The sequence below is a fragment of the Python bivittatus genome, unplaced genomic scaffold (genome assembly GCF_059951505.1).
Source record: "Python bivittatus isolate LINGU-HERP-01145 unplaced genomic scaffold, Pbiv_v1 ctg000190_np1212, whole genome shotgun sequence".
NCBI classification, from domain to species: Eukaryota; Metazoa; Chordata; class Lepidosauria; order Squamata; family Pythonidae; genus Python; species Python bivittatus.
In genome coordinates this window covers 12,150,617-12,175,993 of record NW_028277042.1, presented here as the reverse complement: position 1 = coordinate 12,175,993, position 25,377 = coordinate 12,150,617, and the positions used below count along the sequence as shown (strand labels likewise).

General features: G+C 37.9%; 1 pseudogene; it reads right to left on the bottom strand.

Annotated features, from left to right (window-relative positions):
- Positions 1-20,704: 20,704 nt before the first annotated feature.
- LOC112542371 (U2 spliceosomal RNA) lies at positions 20,705-20,837 on the bottom strand (annotated as a pseudogene).
- Between the last annotated feature and the right edge of the window lie 4,540 nt (positions 20,838-25,377).

The window sequence follows — 25,377 nt, the reverse complement described above, 5'->3', positions numbered from 1 at the left end:
TGGTTAAGTCCACAAAACACAGTAAGCCAAAACCAAGCCACACTAGCTTGGCATGATGTACAAACCCAATCAGCATGTACACATATAAGATGTATGTGTGTATGTATGTAATAAACATATGTATATTTGTATACATACATACTTGGGGGGGGGACCAAACATCAGGCCTCATAGCTAATCCCAGTATGTCTTTTTTTTTTTCAGAGAAAATGTTACTGTACCTAGGAATGTTCAACGGTTATGTACCAAACAAGTAAAAAAGTGTTTAGAAGAAAATGGTAACCAATTTGAACATTTAATGTAATTTATATAATAAACTGTCAACGGGGCCTGAATTTTGGTACGCCCTGTATATGTCTCCTTGAGATGAATGTGCTGGAGGAGAGAGAATATATTCCTGTTACTTCCATCCATTCTTGGAAATGTAGAAAAAAGATTTATTATAGGCTACATAATATTTCACATCCTGTTTTAAAATTTCTCATCTCTGGTTTAGAATGAATCCCCCATGTTCAACCATGGAGTAAACAGAACAGCTACATTCGTCCATACTTCCTAGCCTTCCTTTTTTGTTGGAAGAACAATACATTTTACAAACAAGTTTGATTTTTAGGGGCCTGTTCCCTTATTCTCCCATTGAACTGAAAGGAATGCTCTTAAGCACCCAGAAATACATAAAAGAGCCTGCTGAAAGTGGAATTTAACTCTTTACATATTAGAGCAATTGGGGAGGACCTACAGACCTATCTGATCCAGCAAATGGGGAATGGTGATATAGATGACATCAAGCAAGCTCATTCTTCTACCAAGTAGCCTACACCCCAATAGTTTTATCAAAGTTGAAGGCACCACAGGATTCTCTTGACACAATCATCTTAAAGATAGCCTTCAGGAGTACTTTTCTTTCCCCCTCACTATCAACATTCATATCATCTTGGCCAGTTATCTGCTTGCCTTAATGCAACATTTGGATTTGGTAGGATAAAGTTCACTTCGCATAGCTCAACTATTCAAGTTGGGGGCGTCAGTGATTTATATACCAAAGAACTCCCATATACCTCCAACCCATGTCATATCTTTGGCTTGCCTTTAGAAACCTTTTACACATTTTTTCCCCTAAAAAAAAAAAAAAAAAGGTAAGAAATTTTTTATATTGTAGATTCAGTCAGGCGGAAGACATGACTTGTGTAATCCTAATAAATCAGATTGTTCCCAAGTGGCACGAGCAACAGGAGAACATAGAAGGAACAAAGCTGCACAGTGACCTAGCAAGAGCTTATCGAGAAATGATATCCTCTTAAACAGACTCCTGTAGAGATATTCTGCATTTCCTCTGACAAATTGTGAGTGCCACTGACCGCAACACTCCTAACAAAAGAGGGCTGATTTAGCAATGCACAAACTGGCCCATTATCTGGCAAAATAAAAAGGCCATTTAAAAGAGAAAACCCCAGGAATCTTGGACTTCTTATTGCAGCATGTCTGAAAAATTATTCTCATCTGGTATCACCAAAGCTGTTAACTATCTTGGAGAAAATTCCTCATTTGCAAGAGAAACAAATTTTGACTCTCATTCTTTAAAAAAAAAGAAAAGAAAAGCACTGCTCCATTTGACCACCCATCCCTTCAGAAGTATTCGTTAACATCTGAGAAAAACTATCACCCTTCTTGTAAAATCATTCAGAATAGCAGTAAATCAGATGTTCCCAATGCTATCAACGTTGGGCCTTCCGAGGAGAAGTAGGACTTTGAAGAAGCAGGATAAAAGAGTATTGATGCTTTTGAACCTTGGTGTTGGAGAAGATCATAGGCAACCAAGAAAACAAATGGATCATTAAACAAATCAACCCAGAGTTCTCACTTGAGGCACAAATGACCAGGTTCAAATTATCATACTTTGGATACATTATGTGAAGAGCCAGCTCCCTTGAGAAGTCCTCAGTGCTGGGAAAGGTTGGATAAAAGAGAGGAAGAGAGAACTAGCAAGAAGGTGGATGGACTTAATTAAACTAGCAATGGGTGCAGCATTGGAAGATCTGAAAGATCAGATTGGGGACAAATTGTCCTGGAGAAGGACTGTCTATATGGTCACTAAGAGTCAACACTGACTTGATGGCACATAAATCAATGAAACAAGGCTTCTTCCAGTTTGCCCTCTTAGATCATAAGCATGCTTTTCAGATCATAAACAAAACTTTCACAGACCACTTCTAAAAGATACACTGATGAGATTAAATTATTTGTCTTAACAAACCTCTCTTGTCAGAAAAGCTTTATGTGCCAAGATTACAACCTGTCATTATCATCCCCTGGGGATTTTAAAAACAGAAGGAAGAATCTCTCAGAAGATTTACAGATCTTAAGTTACTTTATTGTGTTTATGAAGAGAGAAAAATCATACAAGAGTTTGCCACCTGTGGGAGTGATAGAAACAGAGTAGTGTAGAAGACAGAGTCACGTATAGAAATGTTAATAAAAGTTTTCATAAAAAAATAATGGGCCTCCAAGAATAATGCTGGCATACACAACATGGAGGATAATTTAAAGAAAACTTCTTTCAACACTACTTGATTCATCCTGTTTTGAACTGAATTCACTGCAGGACATTTCAAGTTGACCATCACTACGGGATTTCAATATCCAAAAATTGTTGCAACAAACCTGCCTATCACTTCCTATGATGCAAGTTCAACAAAGGTAAAATGCTAACTTGCATTTTGGATGCCATGCTAATACATTTCAGTTCCTTGCCATGGTCAATCATTTGCCTAAAAGTAAATGAAATCCTAAATACCGCACTATAAAATGGAATGCTGATTTCCTCTCTCACAGTATTAAAAGCAAGGTATGCTTCAAGAGTATATCTTTCCTGTTTGGTTTAAATTCCCCTGATCCCATTTTACCTTTTATTATGGATTAATATTATAATTACAATAATCCTAACCATGGTCAACACAATATCTAATTTAACCCGATTTTGACATCAGACTTCCGAGCAAATTTAACAGGAAATCTGAATAGCCAGGGTTATCCTGACCCCGGCACTGGCAATTTCCCAGCACAATTCATGAAATGTCATCTCTGTGGAGTGGCTTCTGTCATAGTCTAAAAGCTGCAGCTTGTACAGAATGCAGCAGTGAGGTGGTTGGGGGCTACTCTTAGCCCTTTACGTAACACCATTGTGGAAAGAGTTACACTGGCATTTGCTAAGGTCTTGGTATTGATTTATAATTAACTTCAGGTCAGGATGCTTGAAATAATGTCTTATCTGACACTGATCTACCCAACTGTTGGGATCATAAGTCAAAATCCTTCTGGTTGGGTCACATCCTGTGGAGATTCATAAACCAAAAAGAGGATGTGGTGGTGGTGGTGGTGGTTGTGGTGGTAGTGGTGGTAGTACTCATCCTTCCTCTAACATAGGGATTCCTAAACTTTTTGCCATCACACCTCCCTTTAGTGTAATCTTAATGTACACACCTCCCCTAAAACTCAAAAAACCAAAATGAACACAAATGGACAGTGAAAACCATACAATGAAGCTTTGAGAAAGGTGGATTTATTGTAACTAAAAGGTTCTTCACCCCTCCCCTGGACTCCGTTTGTGTCAGCCTAACAAGGTAGACCAGACAGGAAACACAACCAGATCAGCTAATTCTACTTTATTGTCAGGTTACATTAAGAGAATCCTGCAAGTCGGAAAGTACAATTCTCCTCCCATCTCCTTTACCCCCGAGAAATTAGGGAGGATCTCTCCTGAGCCTCTTGCCTTTCTCACTATTCAGCTGTGGGCTATGCTGTCTCTTATCTGACCATTCTCTAGGCAGCGTCTCTGGGCCCAGTCTCCCAAAGTCATTCCCACATACTATTACAATCCATACCACCCCAAGGGAGGTACACCTCACAGTTTGGGAAACCCTGCTCTAACATCATAGCATGGACAAGCATTGGTGCAGTTTAGGTATTACTGATAAGACTTTTGTTCGCCTTACATTGGAATACCTTGTGATAGTAAATAAAATAAGGGCTCCCTTGGGTTAAACTCAAATGCAGGTCATTTCATTTTCATGACTATGTGAAAAGAAATGACTCACAATGACCTTCTAGGGTTTTTTTTTTTTTTTAACAAACTAGTCTAAGGTAGACTGGGAGCTTCCTGCTCAAGTGCTACCCAGGTCCTTCCCAGCTAGCTTGCTAGCTCTTTGTTTGTTAATTAGTTATCAAGCAAGGTTGGCTAATTGCTGCCATCTACTGCTATTCTTCCAGTACTTGTGTGGCTGTGTGTGTGCACGTGCAAATACAAACATATCGAAATTCTTTTTTTTTTTTATCACATTTTACAGGTACAATAGCTATTTTAATGGTATACAGCACCAAGAGGCAGATGGCATGACAGAAAATATATAAATATTTGAAATAACTAAAATAAAATACACGCATTGAACTTAGAAGCAATCTGTATTGGAAGGTGGATATTTGTCAGATCTGATTTCACTCAACTGCATTTATCCAACTGTACATTCATTCTATCCCACTTCTCTATCAGCTGATGCATAATTAAGAAAAAGAATTTAGATTAAAAAATTAATCAATGCCTTTTTTGCCAGTGCAAGGTTTGATTTGTTTGGGGTTTTTTATTATTTCAATTATCGTTTCAGCAGTAGGTTAATTTTCAAAGCCAATGGGTACATCTAGAATTTTGAGACTTATGTGAATGAGAACCTGAGGAGCTCTGGGAAGAGATGAAAGATAAGAAAATTGAAGTCGGAACAAAATTATTCTCCAGATTTCTCAAGATCTAAGCAGTGTTCGTAACAAGCTACCATGATAGCCAAGGAAACACTGAGATGAGCGTTGACCCATAAGAAGATGTAGGATAACTGAATGAAGACTTTTAGCATCAAGTAGACAGGACAAAGAAAGCCATCAAGAATGTCAACAAAGAAAGGAAAAAAGTAAGAAAATATATTTTTAAGAAGATGAGAGAAATCACAGAAAAATTTATAGTCAGGATAGGATTATTCCAGAGTATTATGGAAGAGATCTAAGACTGAAGTGAAGTGAACAAAAGATGGAAAGACCATACTAAAAACCTCACAACAATATTACAAAATGACAGAAACATTTGTAGAGACAGAATGTTATTCAAGGAGGGGCAACTGGCGTGACAGTCATTTGCTTCAAAATGGTGGGCACAACCCACCAGTTGAAGCCCTGCTTCTTTTTATATGCATGCAAGTATATGTATCCATATAATTATGCACATTAAAATATCAATCACCCAATCACACCTGCTATTTTGAAGCTAGTGACTTCCATTATGGACACTCCTGTCAGGGTTGGGGAAAGGATAAGGAAAAAAAAAAAAGATATAGAGATGATTATTAGGAGTACTATGGACCTCAAGAAGAATATTCAGCTGGTCCTGGATGAAATAAAGACGGATTGCTCTTTTGAGAAAATGGTGATCAAGCAGAAGCTCCCTTACTTTGGGTATGTGATATAAGTGGCTGCTAAGCCAGAAAAACAAAATGCTGGCAAAGTTGAAGGAAATAGAAGAAGGGAAAGACAAGATGGGCAGGTGGTATCAGGAATATCATCAGGATTTCCCCAGAAGAGCTGCAGATAGACATGGGGGACAGACTGAAACACAGAGCTTTTGTCCATATTTCATCTGTGGGGCTTTCAAGTCAGTGTTGACTCCTGGCGACTGCCTGGACAAGTCCCTGCAGTTTTCTTAGCAAAATTTCAGAAGTGGTTTGCCATTGCCTATTTCCTAGGGCTGTGAGAGAGTGACTGGCCCAAGGTCACCTAGCTGGCTTTGTGCCTAAGTCATGGTCAGTCATAAAATGCCAACCTTTGTCTTTTTTCTGGACAGGTATGCCCATTTCTGAACGATGCACTGGGCCTATGCCACCCACCACTTTCTGAGAATGTCTTAGGGATAAGTATAGGCCCCAGAAGGATTCATAGGATAGGATGGCATCAGCTGGCACAGAGAATTTATTTCAAGCCCATACAAATATTATAGGCCATAACCAACAAGGCATAATATAATTCCAAAGTGTTAAAATCGGAAATCTACCACAGTCATAATCTTTCCCACAAAACTGACCAAGCAAAGCCTGTAATAAAAACACCTTTACACTCTTTTAAAAATTCAGAAGTAATGAAGTCACATTCTACTGTAACATGAATTAGTTACAGTACTTTATATGGTCCTGTATAGTTACAGTAGTTAGTTACAGTCACATTATACAGTAACATAAATTAGTTTAGTGCTTTACTGAACTGAACTATTTTCTCTTTAGCAGATAATAGTTTTATGCCACAGGAGCTTTAAATTATGGAGATTGGTAAATTCAGAAGGCAAATAGTTCTTCTCTCCCAGAAACTTCTCAGTGGCAGTTATTTGTTAAACATAAATTATTTTACATTTATTTGTTTGTTTGTTTGTTTGTTTATTATATATCAAATTTGTCACTGCCCATCTCGTTAAAAGGTGACTCTAGGATTTATCTTTAGATTTATCTAAAGATTCAGTGAAAATCGAGTAATCATTGGTAACGTTTTGCTTCCCTGGCTATCCACACTTTCATTCTCAAGGAAGGATATCAAGAAGTAACTCCTATCATGCCATTTTGGAAATCACAAAATGTAGGCAGCTAAGGAGACTGAGAATGACACAAGAAAGTCAACTTAAATGCCACTATCCGAAAAATTTGGAAGAAATGCTAGAGCACTAAGAATAGGAAACCTTCTTTGCAAGAGAGAAAAAAAAATCTTGGAGAGATTGCGGAAAAGGTTTCAGAAGTTAGGGAATGATCCTTAATTCATTAGTAAAGATCGTGGTTCCATGAAAATAGTCACCAGTAAATATTTCATATTTCCGAAGGATCAGACCATGGGTGATGAGAAATATTGCTATTTTAAACCTGGAGAGCTGGCAGGACTGGATGAGGTAGACAATATTATGAGTAGAAGACACCTTCCAATATATGTTTTGCTCTTCCGCCATTCTGGAAATGAGCCCCCTTTTGCCTTCATCTAGCAAAGAAACAAAGTGGGGGGGGGACAAAAACAATGGTTTTCCATTTGTAATAGCCAAGTTGGTAATAAGGAAGGTGTTTAGTCTGAATTCCCATTCCTTTCACATCCTAATTATGAATGGTGAGGGGTGGGGGTGGGGGGGTAGAATCCTGGCATTGCCCTGTCTTGCCCGTCTCATGACATTAATGCAGCTGTACTGTATTACTAATTCTTTGTTAATCTAATTTTCACCCTGGGACCTACTTTTTTTTTCCATCTAGTTACTCTGCTACATGATATTCTTAAAGCAGAAAGTCCTTGATGACCCCATCATGTTTCTCTTGGCATTTCAAGTGACACTCACCATATTGTTTCAAGCAGCCTCTATCAGCCTGCAGCTCTCTGGATATGTGTGCATTCGCTCAGCCCTCGGGTTCCTTAAAGAGGTTTTTTTCTCTAGCCTGGTGGCCTAAACAGACAAGGAACAGAAGCCGCACGGAACAGCTCATCACTGCGTGGAGATCTTTCTCCTCCTTTACCTCCAATGCTGCTTCTTTTCATTTCACATTAGCAGCATGCCAAATTACATGACATGGCAACACACCTTAAACCCGGCGTCCTTACCTTTCCCACCTGTTCGTGATACAAACCACTACAGAATTTATACAACAACGCAGCTACTCGTGCTTGGTACAAGTTCAGTAAACAGGTCCCTCAAGGAAAAGAAGTAGCAGACGCTTACATGCTCGCAATGAAATGCCAACCCAGAGGACAAGCTCTCTAAACCCACCAATGATGTTCCAAACCTTATGATGGCTACCAGGCAACGATACGCACAGACCTCAATCCATTTTTATTGTATTCTGGCTGCAGTGCTATATTTCCTGCCTCCCCTTAGCACCACACATACAGTGTACTTGAAAACAAAAATCTATAATATTGATCCCACAATGTCACCACAATTATTCTTTTGAAACAGCCATTGAAAACAAATTACATCTGCACTGCCTTTTCATCCGATAGCTCTGGGTGAGCAATGCTCACGGTAGCCCCTAGCGTCTTCAATGTTAGCTCTGTGTCACTAAAGACAGCACAAGGAAGTAAGGGCGGGGGGGAGGAAAGGAAAGGAAAGGAAAGGAAAGGAAAGGAAAGGAAAGGAAAGGAAAGGAAAGGAAAGGAAAAGGAAAAGGAAAAGGAAAAGGAAAAGGAAAAGGAAAAGGAAAAGGAAAAGGAAAAGGAAAAGAAAGGAAAGGAAAACATTAAATGGATCACAGAAGCAGCCATACAACTACAAAGCAAGTCGTTTCATGCAGAAAACGTCTCCTGCATTCTTTCTACTTGCTTTCACTCAATCTGAAGAATCTCTCAATTTGCATTTGAGACTTCTTTCAATGTCAAAAAAAAAGAAGTTTTGATGACATTCTCATGGTTAGGGTTCTTCTTGACAAATGAGGTATTCAACGGGGTGACTGTGAATATCCTGTATTTCCCACTTAAATGCAATGGGAGTAAAAACTGGTTTCAACCCCTCTAACTAAGTAAATGTAGAAATAGATTATTTCACTTTCTGGACCCTTAAGAGTAACCTGTGACCCAGAAATTGAGCAGGAAAAATTCTTCTCTTCCCACAGCATCCAAATCAGGGAGAGGTTTAGCCACAGTCCTGGGTACCACCAAAAGCATAACAGGAAAGTCAGAACTGATATTATTTGAGGATACCTGGTGTTTCAAGAGTGGGATAACAGGTCTCTGCCCACCGAAAGTTACAGTTTAGAAATTGAACAGAGGGAAGGGGATATGGAGGCACCAGATGAATGCACATTACTCCTACTCAAAGAATTAAAGCCAGCAGCTTCCTTTGAAAGGCTCACACGACTCTTTGGGACATGGATGGACAACCAGGAACAGCCTCTGAACTGGAAGCCATACAACTTGCAGAGGACACAATTGATGCTTCAGGAAGGGCGATGCAATTGTGCCAGTATCCTTTCCAAAGCACATTTATGTTACTCGTGTGTATGGGACTTATATACAGCCATCATCTCCCCAGATTATCCATCTCCTCCCAAATCGGCTTCACACCTAAATAATGCACAAACAGGACTTAAGTTAGGGGAGCCAGTGAATCATATAAAAACTGAATTGATACTTGATTAAGTCAAGTATTTTGAGGCGAAGGGAAATACTTGATGCATAATTTAACAGCTTGTACAGCATAGGAACTAAGAGCCAGAAGTCAATATTTAAAATCCTAAATTAGCCATAAACTTACTGATTATTTGCATGTCTGACTGACAGCTGTTCAAGGTAGACCACACTAGGAAACCAAAGTCATGGTAATACTACTTTTATTATAAGGTTATAGTAACAGAATCTTGCAAGTCTGAATGTGCTTCTCTCCTTCCCTCCCTTTGTGAGAACTGGGGAAGGTCTCGTCTGAGATGTTTTCTCAGTCCTGCCCCAGAATCAGGTTTCTTATTGTCTTGGTAGCAGCTCTTCCTCTTGTTCCTCAAGGTAATTCCTTCTACCCATGACACCTACTTAACTGGGTTATGGAGAAGGTTCATGAATTAATCTAACTAAGCCAGCTAACTAATCCAGAGGAAATTAATTTTAGCCCCCAGACATCCATTACTGTCAAGTGAATTGACAGGGTACAAATGAATCAATCTTGTGATGCAAATAAAACCTCTGGATGGAATTTAGGAAATGTCCCTGCCTCAACCTTCTCATCCACAAAATGGGGTCAATAAATCCTAGTCTACTGAGGAAGTACTTAGGTTACTCAAAAGCAAAATTCAGCTCATATGTAAAGATTATTTGGATTGGAGCACTATATAAATGTCAAATGCATTATTACACTTTATGGCCATTCTCCACCTTGGAGAATGGAGGAGAAATCAAGGATAAGAAAGGAAAAAAGGAAGGGGGATAATGAAAAGAACAAAAACTTGGGAAAACATACAGATCAATATATAATCGAATCTTACAGAAAGATATAGACATTCCTTCATAATCTATAATTCTACTATTGAGTGATCATGCCTCTAAAACACTTCAGTTTATTTTAATGGCAAGTGGCATACAAATGTTTTAAATAAATCAACAGTGGGGTACAGATAGCCTACCACCCACCATCCCACCTCACAAAGGGCTCTCATTCCACCTGAACAAAGAGTCAAGGTGGAACTGATCCACCTCAGTTGACTGTATCAGTGTTTCCCAACCTACAGTAGATTCCTTCCAAATGTGTGGGTTTCAACTCACAGAATTCCCCAACCAGTAGGGCTGTTGCTGGAATTCTGGGAGCTGAAATCCATGGATCTGGAAGTTGCCCACATTGAGAAACACTGGATTGCACCATTTCACTAACAGCAGCTTTTGTGAATGCACTATGCATAACAGGCAGAAGTCAGTGTCTCTGCAAAAATACTGTTTCCCTCCATGGCTTTCCTCTGAAGAAGCCATCAATCAAGACCTCAAGGAGAAAACACATCCTTTTGAAGATTTATGGAGGTTTAATTTGTAGAAAGCAAGGAATCTGTTAAGGAAAAAATCTTAATTGAATTAAGAAATGGAAACCAGATTTGAATAAAACTACCCTTACTGGTAAGGTTCTTCAAGGTTCTTTGTTGTGTTATTTTTCTGCAAAGTCAATTTCCCATATTTCTGAATAAATGATCGTTGAAAGGATCTTTATTAAAAAAAGAAGGGGGGGGGACTGTATTTGGACCTAAAGCTGACCTATACTAACTGACAACAGCAATTCAGAATGGCTAGCAGGAATATTTCCCAACCCCATTTGGAGATGCTGAAGTTTGAAGTTGTGACCTTTTGAGTGCAAAGTATGAGTGTGATCATTGACTTGCAGCCTCCCCTGATCAACCATGAAGAACAGGTTTTGTGTCTAAAATTGTTAGGACCCTCACTCTCCAAACACCTATGGAATCATTTCAGAAAACAATGGATTACCTGCTTCATTCATCTTAAACCAGCTTCATCCTCAATATTTTAGCTGAAGGCAACAATTTTCCTTCACAAACCCCCTAAGAGAATATAGGAGTTTTTCACTGAATATGTTTTGTACTCATGCTTTTTTAATATACACATTTTGTATGTATGAATTGCCAGTTCAGGAACAGTGAAAATATACCCGTGTTTCAGTTTATATAATTGGTCAAGAATCGCAAATTAGATACATTTGCATTCAAATGTAAAATAAGTTAATTTTTTCACATCCTTTCCTTAGTTTATGTTAAATTGCTTCTGGATGAATTGCTGTCATTCCAGTTGGAATCATGGATTCCAGTCAAATCAAATTGATCCTGTCTGAATGACTGATTCAGTTCAGACTGTCAGTTCTATTCAAATTGCTGATTCCAATCGGGTAGTCGAGTCAATTTTACTCAGACCATTGAATCAGTTTGATATCATTTCCCATATAGGACTGATTCTATTTGATTTCAGTCCATTTCCATCCAAATCTAAACAAGTTGGATACATCTGGTTAGATTCAATAACTGAATCAGTTTCCTATTTGGTATGCTGATTAGATCCAGGCATTTATCAAATTGCTATCAAATCAACAGGGCGGATCTTCCCATAGCCCTAATAAATATCACTTCCATCATTTTAAGCTTCCGCAGATTAACAGTCACTGCTGTATCCAGACCCCTCACATGCCAGATGGCTGATAGGTGAAACAACCTTTTATATATGCTTTGAACATGCAGCCATCTCATCTTTAACCACTCTCTACTCACCTTCACAGTGGTTGGCTTTGTGTCAGTGACGATGCCCCTTTATTGAAATCTTACAATTTCCCTTTCTGGAAAATGCAACATAGGCACCTATATTTCATTCCCCTTGATCGTGACAGCATTTGGCCACCCTCGTTGAAGGAAAATTCGTATGCTCAACTTTGACCACACAACTCACTGCAGTTGGTTCCTACAGCATGGAAATGCTTCCTTTGGAGTATTAAGAAAACCGATAGCCTTGTTGACATGAACACAGGAGCCTAACCCCTGAAGCCTCTTGATATGAAACATTGATTTTTCTGTCTGGGTATGATTCTGAAGCCATTCATTCTGAATGGTCAAAACTCACAGGCTTGAAGAGAGATGGTGGGGGGGAGGGAGTGGAAAAGAAATCTGTCCTTTTCAGTTTTACCTCCAGGCAAAATTGTAGACTAAACTCTAGATTCTGAGATAGAATTTGTTCAAGCCATGTTTCCTGAAAGCTCATTACATTAAAACACACACACTCATAATTTCATGAGGGAACCTAATTATTCTGGATCAGACCCTGAACCAGTTTTCCTCCCACCCCAAACTAAAACTTTATCCCAATCCTCCCATCAAGTTATCAGTTCAGAATAAAAGCAGAATTAAATGAAACAATACTATGGCGTACCCACTGATGCCAACCCTAATGAATTTTGAGCATATAAAATGTATTCATGGTGGATATTTATGTTTTTATTGTCTTGGATTTTAATTGTAAGCTGTCTGGAGTCACTCTCTGGGGGAGATGAGTGGCATATAAATTTAATAATAATAAATAAATAAAATTTATGTCAGTACTAAATTTGCATGTAAGCATTTGTCTTTTCATGGTTTAGGACAGACTTGGACAAGCTGGGGTCCAGAGGACACCTAGGAAGGTGTAACCCAATTCAAAAACAAGTTGCTGATTTTCAGTATAGTTGTTTTTTGCAAAGTTTAAGTAGGCTTTATTTGATTTGATTTATGTCTCTCCTTTCATACAGGAGCTCATGTTAGTATACATAGCATACATAGTATACTCCTGCTTTTTTTTCCCACAACAAACCATCAAGGCAGGTTGGTCTGATAGGGAGGGTGTGGCCTAAAGCCCCGCAAGGAGCTTCCATGGCTGTGGGTAGACTAGAACCTGGATCTTCTTATTCGTAGTCCAACCCCTTCACCACTACACCACACCAGCTTTCATTTAAAATATCCATTTTGCTTATAACCCCATAAAAAAAGGCGAGATCGCGGTAGCAAGGAGACGTTCGGTGAGGCTTGTGGTGTGTTTTGTGGCGTTTGGAAGGTTTTTGGTGTGCTTGTCAGCATGGCTCCAAAGAAAATGCAGAGCAGGCTGGCAACTGACTTTAGACAGGTTTTTCCCCAGAACTGAGCCTGCAGCTAAGAGGCAAAGAAGAGAGGAAACCCCTGAAGGAGATCTCCCCGATGTCCCTTTGGAGGGGGACTTTCCCTCCAAACAATAACTGCCTCCCCACCCTATTCTCCCTCTTCATACTGTGCTGTATTGTACTTTTTTTCATGTTTTTGTGGTTTAAAAATAAAATGCATATGTTTCAGAACAGATTAGCCGTATTTACATTGAACCTTATGGGGAAATTTGCCTCGTGGTGCGACCAAATTCGGAGGGTGGAACAGATTAACCGTATTTACAGTGAACCTTATGGGAAACTTTACCTCAACTTGAGACCAACTCGAGTTGCAACCAGAGTCACAGAACGGATTAACTTTGTAACTAGAGGTACCACTGTATTTCTATGCCACCTACTTGAACATCTGTAGGTGACTACTGAAAAGTTATGGATCTCTCTTGCTTGAAATGAAGCAGGTCACCATAGCAATAGTTTGACTTCCCAAACTATATTTCCCTGACCCATGGACAAAGGGTGGACCCTGGTTATTCAGAAAACTCCCACCAGATGCTTGTTAATCTCCACTTTGGATCACCCAGCTTAGTTATTCCACAAAAAAACACACACAAACACAAAACCCAGTCACATTCAGTTGGCATTCCTCAAACAGCACTTTGTTATTTCTTATTTCGCCAAGAGATCCATCTGATCCCAATTCATTCTTCTTTCTAGCTTAATTATGGTACCATCACACTTAATATTCCTCTTCATGCTCTGCCATTGGCCTTTACTCAGCTAATGTTCTTGCATAGCTGATACACTTCCATGCCAGCCCATTGTCTTGTGTATGTAATACAATCACTCTTCTCCAAAAAGTGGAAACTACTAGACTTAATTTCTGCCATGCTACAATCAACCAAAATGTATTTACAGTCCAAGACCAAACACAATAAAAAACCAGCATACAACACAGCAACGATAAAGAGAAATGTTAAAATTGCAAGAAACCCCTAAAACGATTAGCAGCTAACAGTTAATTGCAGGAGGGAGGAACAAGATGGTTTCTAACAGCTATAGCTATTCATAAGAATTTTGAAACCTTCTTAGTGAAGAATGGTCATCCAGAAGAAGAAGAATAGCCTTCTGGTCACCACAACTGCCATGTTTCTTCTGAACCTGTTAGGCTTGGCTTTGCTAATTCCAAACAAAAAGAAGTGCAAATACATAATACTAATTTGCCATCCAAACCACCGTGCTTGCAAGTACGAAGACAAATCTAAAAAAAAATTGCCATATTTCATGGAATTTAATATTCCTTCTCTCACTGCTTGCCCCATAGATCTCTCTCTTTCTCTTTCTCTTTCTCTTTCTCTTTCTCTCTCTCTCTCTTTCATTTTAAAGAATGCCTGCTTTTGCTAACCATCAACATTTATGTTTCAAATGGGTGTCATTTGAATCCAGAATCCAGCACTGAATAGCTGAACGCTAAACACTTGTCCGTATAAGCACAACGTAGTGTGTGCCATTTTACGAACAAATCCATCCTGATGTGTTACAGGTGTAAAGGTTTGCAGTTTAAAAGTGCTAGGCGTGTCGTGCATAGAAAATGCCATTTTTAAAAAACAAACTAAGTATCTTAGGGGAAATGATTGGGTCAAGCAGGGTTTGGAAAGAAGTTGCATTGCCTTCATGAATTTTCTAAGATACCTGAGAGATCTTCTCTATTTTTTTTTTTCAGCACTTCCTGGACTGCTGTTGCGTTCATTGTATGATCATGTAGCCAGTCAGGGAAACTCTTGGAAAATCAGCATCCTTGAAAGAACTCTTCGGGTACAAAGATAGAGACCTCTAGGCCACTCTATAAAGTCGACAGAGTAAGTGCAACGACCAGGGATTTTTTTAAGGGAGAGCTAACACCTCATTCTGGTTAGCATTTCTCCCATATTGATCTGCTCCAACCAAAATACTCAAATTCACTCCCAGCAGGGTGCAGGGCACAATTCTTTTAATCCTGAGGGTTTTTTGGAGGGGTGGGAGATTTTGAAAATGGTTCTGTACACATACTTACACACAAATAAGCCCTTTAAAAAAAAAAAAAAAGTCAAATAGACAGATAAATACATCCAAAAATGTATCTCCTCTTACAGTTCGCATTATTCTTCATTCACCTGATTACGTCTCATTCTAGTAGAAAATGGTCTGCATGTATGTTATTAAAGTAGTCTACTCCCTTTTCTGACTTTGGAAGTAGACGGACAAATGATTTAGAAGCAGAAACAGACAGAGCCCCCTCCCAAAAAATGCAACTAATGCATAGATTTTTTTTTTTTTTAGCTTGATTAGCCAAGCCAATAGAAAATTCTAGAATATGCAGACAATTATTTTAACTGTCATAGACTGGCAATTGTAATTGACATGATTTGTACAAGATGCAGTGTAATAACTGAATATATTAAAAAAAATCGCATGGCTTGATTACCAGGCGAACATTACTAGTGCCACAATATTATTAACAACACAATTATCACCGCATCCCTAGGACATGCTCTTAGCACTCCGATGCATTAGCGAGCCTGTGCTAACGAAGAAAAAAAAAAATTAAAGTACAGCAAATTTCCAAGCACCGGTTGGGCCCAATATCATTAAAAATTTATAAAACTAGCCCCCCCCCTTCCTCCCTCCCTCCTTCTCCACAGTCCACAGCCACCCTGAATGTGACAAGTGTTTGGTTGAAATGAAGATCAGCCACAAGGAATGAGCTGAAATCTTAGCTCTTTGTGTCTCCCCCCCCCGCCCAACAGCCTCCTTTGGCTGTTCCATTCTTGCAGGCCTTTTCCTTCCCCCCACCCCCAAACACCCCAATCCAGCTGAAATATGTAACCATTACAGAGTGACAGTTTGACACACAATGACCTGTCAGAACATTCATCTCTCAATGTTTTATTTTAGCGAAGAACCAAGCGGCAGGAAAAAATAAGCAAGTTGTTTCAAGGCTTGGAGTGAGATCAAACATTTCTGGCATCTCCGCTTACCAGACCTTTGATTTACAATGGATCTGTCAAGGTCTGATTAGACACTGTGTGTTTAAAACCTATAGAGGTTGCACAATCTCACAGGCTCCCCACTTCTTCCCTGCCCCCAAAAAAACCTTTTTTTTTTTTCTTTTTTTTTTAGCTCGCTGGTAATTTCGTTGACATGGGTAGGCTAGGTTACGTTGCAAAGAGAAAAAAAACGGTTTCTATCTTGCAAGTGAAAACACTCTGCATTAAAAAAAAACACACACAACAAAATCAGCCACAATTCAATCACTTGTATGGAAACCAAGCTAGCTGCTTTTCTTTTTTTTTTAATGGTTGCTCTCTGTATGCAATTTTGCCAGACCTGGCTACGTTTTTCAGCGACCCATCGCCATCCAGAAGGAAAAGAGGCTAGGGGGAAAAATACATCTATTTCTGGTCCATAGGACTTGCACATTTTTCACACAAGATTTTATGCCTTTCTGTTTCCAAATTAATCTGAGTATTTTTTTTTTAAAAAAGAAAAATCTCTGAAATGACTATATATTTAAATCCCTATTTTCTCTGAAAATAGGTGCTCAGAACAGAGTGATTTTCTGAAAACACGCTTTTCAAGGAATCCTTTCTCTCAAAGTAATACCGAGATGTACATTTTCAAGCTATAAGAGTTATATTGCTGCATTTGGAACATATAATATATACTACATATAATTTAGCTCTAGAGAAGGCCTAACCCACACATTATTCAGAGAGACGTGGTTGCTTCTTCTAACACAAGATTTTGCAAGGATCAAATGACTGAAAACAGATCTATGTGTTCACAGCAGGTATTTTTATTTTTTTAATTGTATTAATACTCTAGAATGTGGTTCCTGCCAATATGAAGGCCTCATTTTAGTTATGAATATATTTTGAATATTTTAAGTATTGAAAGAAGCCAGTGAGTATCATGCTCTGATGGTCGAGATAGTCATTATATATAAATAAATAAAACTCTGCTCCTACAAATTACAATGGCAACATGTGGCTTTAAACAAAAAAAAAAAGCTTCAGGTATTAAATATTTTCAGTGCATTACACTTTCAGCATATGTAATTGCAACGAAAATGAATGCACACAAATGAACTGAAATATATGCATTCCGTTTGCAGCTCAAAATGAAACAGCAGAATTTGTGCCCGGCATTAACATGTGTAATTCCTTAAGACTATATTGTGGCATATGGTTCATTGTAGGAAATTATGAATACATGTCTTTGGAGAGCTTTTGGTTGTAAATTTGGGGCTTTGTACATCCATAACAATGCAATCTGACAAATGTAATTTATGCAATATTGAGTTAATACTGTATTATGAAATTAGCTTTCTGTAGTAAAGCTGTAATTTTTAAAGAGAAAGACAATACGGTGAAACAAAAACAAAACCAACATTAGCATTTCATGAAAGGTAAAACTAATCTTCCAACAGTCAGTTATGTGATTTATTATACTGTGATATTTATGACTATTGGTATATTTAATCAACTCCTAATCTACAAACAAACAACATTATAGTCCTCTTCAGGCATTCAAAATCTGTCCGAGTGTGGAGCAACAGAGATGCTGTGGTCACCCATCTCTACCCCTTTGACTTCTACGTTTTTATCCTGAAAGTCTGCAGTGGAAATCTTGCCATGCTGTTTAGGGCCACCCAGAACACTTCAGCCTTATTGTCTACCCTTTCTCATTCATTTCCTGGAAAGAGAATTTATTTTCAGCATTGGTTTCAAAGAAGAGTATTGCCATGATATTATTCTAGGTGGAGTGGGGTGCTCTGGCCAAGGGGCATATGGAAGAATATTCTCTTTTTCACCACATGAGCCTCTTGCTAAACTTCCCACATTTCAACTCAATCTCAAGGGGAGACATCAGAAGGACACTATTCTCATGGGGTCTTCTTCTCCGATCGGGAAGAGGAGGCAGCCGGGGAAACTGGTACATGTGGGAAAGTTGTACAATAGAATAGTGCCAGCAGTTGTCAAAAGAAATTTACAATCTCTTGAGAATAACAGAGACAAACAGAAGCCTTTCCTAGAGGGAAAGAAAATGTTTGACAAACTGCAAGCCAGTTTTGGAACATCATTAATGTGGTTACATTTCCACTGATGATCACCTAAGAAAATGCAGGAAAGCTGCAGAATGAAGCAGAGGAGAAACTACATTTGTCCCCATCACAACCTGGACTTAGAGGTATCAGATGCTTGAAGGGAGATAAACACAGCTCAGGACTGATCCAGTTTTTCCCAAACAAAATTGCTATTGAAAGGTATTGACAAATGCAAGTCTTTAGGTTCCAAAAGTCTCCTAATTTTTAAGAACAGTTTACTATGGAATACGATGGCTTAATTTTTCTTAGTATAGAAATAATCATATACATACAAGCTTTCAAGTGAAGAACTGCATATTGTTTAGCAAATCATTCTTTGATTTGGTAAGTTTCTACAACTGTAATCATGGGTAAGGTTTCTACAACTGTAATTGTAAGATTCTACAACTACAGCATGTTGAGGTAGTACCGTATCATACAAGTCTACTGTGTAACATAATATCACAACCTGTCCAAACTGGGGAGAGTTCATGAAACATCTCTTCCCAGAATAATTGGTCAATTGGTATCCAAGGATAGGCCCAGCAGCGATGTTCCTACCAGATCAAGGATAAATAACTTGGCACCTTCTGGATGTTTTGAATTTCAGTTCCCATCAACTCTGATCCATATTCTTGACTGAGATCATAAACCCCATCTTTTGCATTTCTTCATACTGGTCCATCTTCAACTTGGCCCATCAGGATTTCAGAGTCATAAATGCCTCCAAGACAATCTCTTCTTTGCTAGCAGGTGAAAAAAACCAAAACATTCCTTTGTTTTGCCATCATTGCTTCTTTCATTGTGTGTTGTTTTTATTGTTTTATAGGGTTTTTTTTTAATTTTTGAAACTCAAGAGTCATTGGGAGTCAGGCAATGTACAAACTGAACAGACAAACTTCATGAGCACCTATGCTTTCACGAAGTAGAATCATTAAATTAACTTCATTGGCTAACAGGGTGCACCTTTATTTTTTGTCCTAAACCTGGTTTCCTTCCCTCTCATTATTCCTAGTTCACAACAGTATCTGGATAATAATAAAAACAATTCTACTCAATAAATGAAGCTGAATGCACAACCAAAGTAAAATAAGGACTTAATACTTTTTAAGATAACCCTAACATATTACTAAAACATATTAGGCAGCACATAAAACATACCAACAAGTGAACTAGCAGAAACATATGTCTGCCCAAAAAAGTAAGAAACAAGAATTATGATCTTCTTACAAGTTATTTAACCAGTTAAACACAAATTTCAGTTTCCATGTATGCTGCTTCCACATGAAATTCTTTTTCTTTCTTCCTTCCTTCCTTCCTTCCTTCCCTTCCCTTCCCTTCCCTTCCCTTCCCTTCCCTTCCCTTCCCTTCCCTTCCCTTCCCTTCCCTTCCCTTCCCTTCCCTTCCCTTCCCTTCCCTTCCCTTTCCCTACTTCTTCCTTCCTTTCTTTTTCTTTTTTACTGGTTTCCCCTCAGTACAAACCTTTTCCTTTGCCTTATGCACCAGCAAACATACTGATACAATTTAAAGGTCATGTTCTTTTCAAACTGACAGGACCCTCCAAAATTTTGACGAGAGTCCCTCTAAGAATCATATCACACAAACGAAAAGGAATTAAGTAAAGCATCACTTGATGCAAGTTCAATCATGTGAACTGATTAGAAAATGTACCCATGGAGAGAAGCAATTCAGAGTGTGACGGACACCCTTTCAAAGGAAAGAGATCTCAGGTTAATAATAAGCAACCACCAGATAGCCAGGGAAAAGGGGGAACTAAAGAACTAAAGGGTCAATATAAATATAATTGCTTTCAAATACTTCTCTTTAAAAAAACTCTTCTCCCCAACTTTTTTCATTCCTACCTCCTCACTTTTCTTAGCTTACAATAATGATTACACATAATTTTTTCATTTCATCTTTAGAGCAAGTGATATAATCAAGGTCAGTAACAATATACTGTAGAAAGCCATTATTAGAAATCTATCAAGATTTTGATTTGTCAATACAAGGTCAGGTTCTGGACCAGGATGGGTGGTTGGCAAATTTTTCTCCAGGGCAAAAGGATTCCTAGTGGATTGCTTGCTTTTCCTGGGTATTTGACCATAACCTGAGACTTGAACAAGCTGAACTAGTTAAGAACTGTCAGGAATGGGAAAGCAGTTTCTTTCTGTCCCATTTATGAAGAAATTGGCAAATGTTTGCAAGCTCATAAAAATATTAGTGGTTATATGTGTATAAATACAAGGTATGTTCACATTCAAGAATAGAATTTGAGAGAAGGGGAGGGAAGAGGGAAAGTGTGGCTAATCTCACAGACCTTTCAGTGTGACCCACCTTTCTTCTACCAACAAGCTCTAATTTGTTTATTTATTACAGTAATTAATTTATTTAAAAGACTTATATGGTGGCCCATCTTATGTGCCATAACCCTGGGCGGCTCATAAAACAAAATCTAGTCCTCAAATAGAGGACATATTGGATATTAAATGGATAAGAACAGATACTACATTTGATCTTAATCAAAACACTTAATCCCAAAGACCACACCCACAACATGTAACAAGGATGCAAATTTATCATAAGAGATATTTTGATTTGGAACATGAAAATGAAGCCATCCCTGAGGATATCAGCCCACGCCACCAGATCAGATAGGGTGGCCGCACTCCAGGTTCCCACATCTAAACTATGTCATCTGGCAAGACCTAAAAGAAAGGCCTTCTCCACAGCAGGCCAGTCTTCCAAAAAGGCCATTAAGACCTGGCTCTTCCCCCAGGTGTTGAGCCAGGATGGGGCTTGACACATGCATATTTGGGATATGGATATTGTGGCACCTTGATTGGGTCCAAGGATCTGTCTCGTGTATGTGCATTTTGTTATTTTTGTATGTTGTTTATTTTTATGATTAAATTTGTACCAATGACTCTAGGCAGTTGTTGTCAGCCAACCAAAGTTATGGTGTATAAGATGAACAACCATATAAATTGTTTAAATAAATAAACAACAACCTAAGGTGACTGAGGAAATTCATAGATACAGATATAATCACAAGCTACAGTCTGGTCAACAGACAGATAGGATAAACAAATATATTATGTTCAGTCTTCATGGATAGTCACATCACCTAAAGTGTCACATTCAGCTTCTGCAATGTAGCTTCAAAATATATAGAAGTGTGAAAAGGGTGGGTACACTTTTATGTTTTAAAGGAGGCAAAGAAGTTGAGTGTATAAGTAAATTAATGGTGTTAGCCATTAAAGTTGAGTTCTGAAAGTTAGCAGACAGGTAGTGTTTATCCTACTGGAAAACTTTTGCTTCTCAGGAGGATAAACTTATTAAGACTCTGTGACACTCTTGACGGGAGATTCTAAGCAGAGCCCCTTCCTAAACCAACAGACATTCTCCATAGAAAAAGAGAATATTGTCTCATGTTTTTCTTCATTAGAACTTGCTTTGCCCTCCTTCCATATATGTTTCCAAATCCCCATGAGATTTTGTTTTTTTTTGTTTTTGTTTTAATCATTTTTACCAAAGTAGTAACAACTCTTCTAGGAGCAGAATACAGAAGAAAGATGCAATGGCCAAACTACATATTCTAATAAATACAATGCCCTCAAACCCTCACTTCCCTTCCATAATTGATAAGATTGCCCAAGTATGAATGTCATCTTTTCCTACAAAGATTCAACACATTTGTTTTACATAATTAGCAACTTTGAGTCTATTAATGACAAAACTCAAGTAATTGTTGTGACACATTATATACATCTCTTACAGTCAGTTTAGGTTTAAGTGGTTTATAAATTTTAGAAATAAATTAGGGTTGAATGATCCATGGACCTCACATGGCTGCCAAATTCTTTATCTGCTGTATGTAGAATCCCCAGTTTCATATCTCTGAAGTTTGGTGCCAGATCATCATTACACACACACACACACAAATAAAGGATATTAAGCCCAGAACATTTTCTCTAGATAAAAGGTTAAAAATCTGCCTACTTGTCCCCGAACCACTGAAAATAATAACAGACAAAAAGTATGATCCATGCCTTCTCTGACATCAAGGACAGGGGTACCAAGGCCTCCAGTTGTGAGTTAGATACACACACACACACACACACACACACACACATATATATATATATATATATATACACACAGATCTTATTGGAACGAAGTGCTTGCAATTGTAACAGAAATCAATATAATCAATACAAACCAATCTATAGAAATCATGGGTGATTGATCCTTTAGTGCAGGGTTCCTCAGCCTCAGCAACTTTAAGATGGGTGGACTTCAACTCCCAGAATTCCCCAGCCAGCGTGGCTGGATGGGGAATTCTGGGAGTTGAAGTCCACCCATCTTAAAGTTGCTGAAGCTGAGGAACCCTGCTTTAGTGGACCATGCCCTACTGGCAATTTGTAATAACCATATTTTTGTTTCTGGTCCTCTTTCCAAGAAAGATTTGTGATCTGTTATGAGCAGAAAATACAGGGTTCCACAAAGGAAGATTTTAGAATCATGTGGAATGGAATCACTCAAAGGACTGCTTGAAGTCCTTTGCACCAAACTAAAATTGTAAAAATGCTCTCAGTGCTTTTCATTATGATATGTTATCTTGGAACTCAAAGGTTTCATCATCCAGTTTGCTTTTGTTTTGATATGTTCCAGGATGTAATACCTTTACAGATATAAAATACATTAGTTGAATGTGTATTTTTGTTAAAATGCCATGGTCTGCCAAAGGGGTTCTGCCAAGGCAGAGACAGTATTAATAAACAAGAATCAATTGTAGTCTATCATTCTCACAGAGAAATGTTTAAAAATCAGGGCATCTTCCAACATTATTCCTTCCTTGGCAGTAACACATGTGGGAAAAAATGGGGTGTTTTAGTCAGTCACAAGCTGGCTGAAAGTTAGCTACGTGAAGCTGCTGCAAATATGGTAAATGCAATTTTAGGCTGCTTTAACAGATCCCGAATCCCCAAACCCTGGAAACTAACAATTTCCTCTTATTCCCTGCTAGGGAGGCCTCATATGGAGCACTACATTTTAGAAAAAATATAGGCAAATAGGTTCAGAGAAGAACAAGCGAGATTATTTAAGAAAGATTGAAGGAAGTAGAGATTAGAGACAAAAATGGAAGCAAGAAAGGACAAACAGCTATGATCCGGAAGGTTTATGTTTTGATATCCCAGAAAATTAACAGCCTTAACTTACAGGACAATAGATGTTGGTAGAACTTTAGAAGAAACTCTTGATGGTAGCAACAGCTCATTTCCAAAAGCAACTATCTGGCCATTGGAGAGAATGTGGAAATTTCAAGCAGAGTCTGGAAAACCATCTGATCCAGCCACCCTAACTTTGGAAGTTGGGGGGAGGGGGATTGGAACGGATAGCTGTAAGCCTTTCTCCCTAGGATTTTATGTTTTAAGAAGCACCATATAGAAGAATATACATGTTATGTCATCCCCTTATGTATAATACGTGGATAGTAATGATGAATCTTGCAGAGTTCTAAGAATTGCAGCAAGGCCATATATAAGGTGTGTTTTGAAGACTACATAAATGCCTTTAGTAAATTTAGCCACATTTTAAAGCCCTTCACATGTGACCATTACAACTACAAGGCCATAGGAGGGGTTAACACAAAATACACTCAGATTCAGCTAACAACACAATACATTTTCTCTTGGCAGCAAACAATTGAACATAATATTATATTGTTTAAATACACTCTCTTGAGATTCTCTGTGTTATAAAAATGCATTATACTTGTTTAAAGCATGTATATCTGACATTTTTAGCACATAAATTAGGAGCCCAGTGTGCACAGTCTTAACTTATAGCCTATTGTTTCTGAACATGGGCAACTAGAATTTGCTATTTCTCAGATCTAGCCTCTGCATGCTACATGGACTTAGATTTCATTAGATACAAGTACCTACAACAGGGTTGTAGATTTGGGGAAACATACAAGCTTACATGGATCCATACAGTGATGGAAAATGATTTGCTCAATGACAAATGATTGGTTCTTTTTTTTAATTAGTAATTTTATTAAAAATTACAGTTAAAAAGATAAGAACTAATATAAACTAATAAAAAGAAAAAAGAAAAAATTCAGAAAAGAAAAAATAGAAAGAAAAATAGAAAAGAAAGGAAAAATAAGAATATGATAAAAGAAAAGAAAATATATACTGTATGTAAAGAAATGACTTCACCCTTCATCAGAACAAGTATAAGCAATTTTAGTAACTTATGACCTTCTCTTAAAATACAACAAATGATCTCTTCTTCCCATAGCTCATCTCTTATCTATAAACAAATCCTTAAAGCCTTGTCATTTCAGTCCTGATGTCTGCAAAGATCATTAAGGGTTACCAGAGATAACAGCATATCTATTTTAAACTTGATAAAATAAACCAACTTTATATTCCTTTACTTTTAACAATTTTGATCTTTAGTCCCTTCAAATAATGTGCTAGAACTTGATTTCTTTTCATTTTTTCTTTGTCCCTTCTCACAAAAGTCTTCAAAGCTTTAACAAGCTTCTTTTGTAAATCCAATATAAGAAAATTATCCAAGTCACTCTCTTGGTTTGTTATTTGTATATCCCTTTTAATTATTAAGACATCAGCCAGCTTCTTTTGTATGTCCAGTGTGGCATCTTTTTCCATATCATTCTTGTAGCCTGTCATTTTTAAATCCACTTTCAGATGAGTCTCAATCTTGTCAGATATAACTTGTTCCTCTTTCATAACATTTTTAAAACATTTTATCTATAGTGGCAGACACTCTAAAAATTAACTTCTGATTCCATTGTTCAAAAATATACTTCAATATGTCCAATGTTAAAATAATTTGCTTCATTCTGTATTAGTAAGTAAAATATAAGTGGTTTTTTCCTTTAATTGTAAACTTAAGTTCCTTCTGGTTCCCTCTAGTGTCCAACCTTCAAAGTCTCATCCTACCATGTTTTTTTTTAAGAGAATTCAAAACGAAAGCATTTTCCCATAGAAAGGATTCTTATGATTAATTCCAAAATCTTATTTCAAATCCATCTGGACCC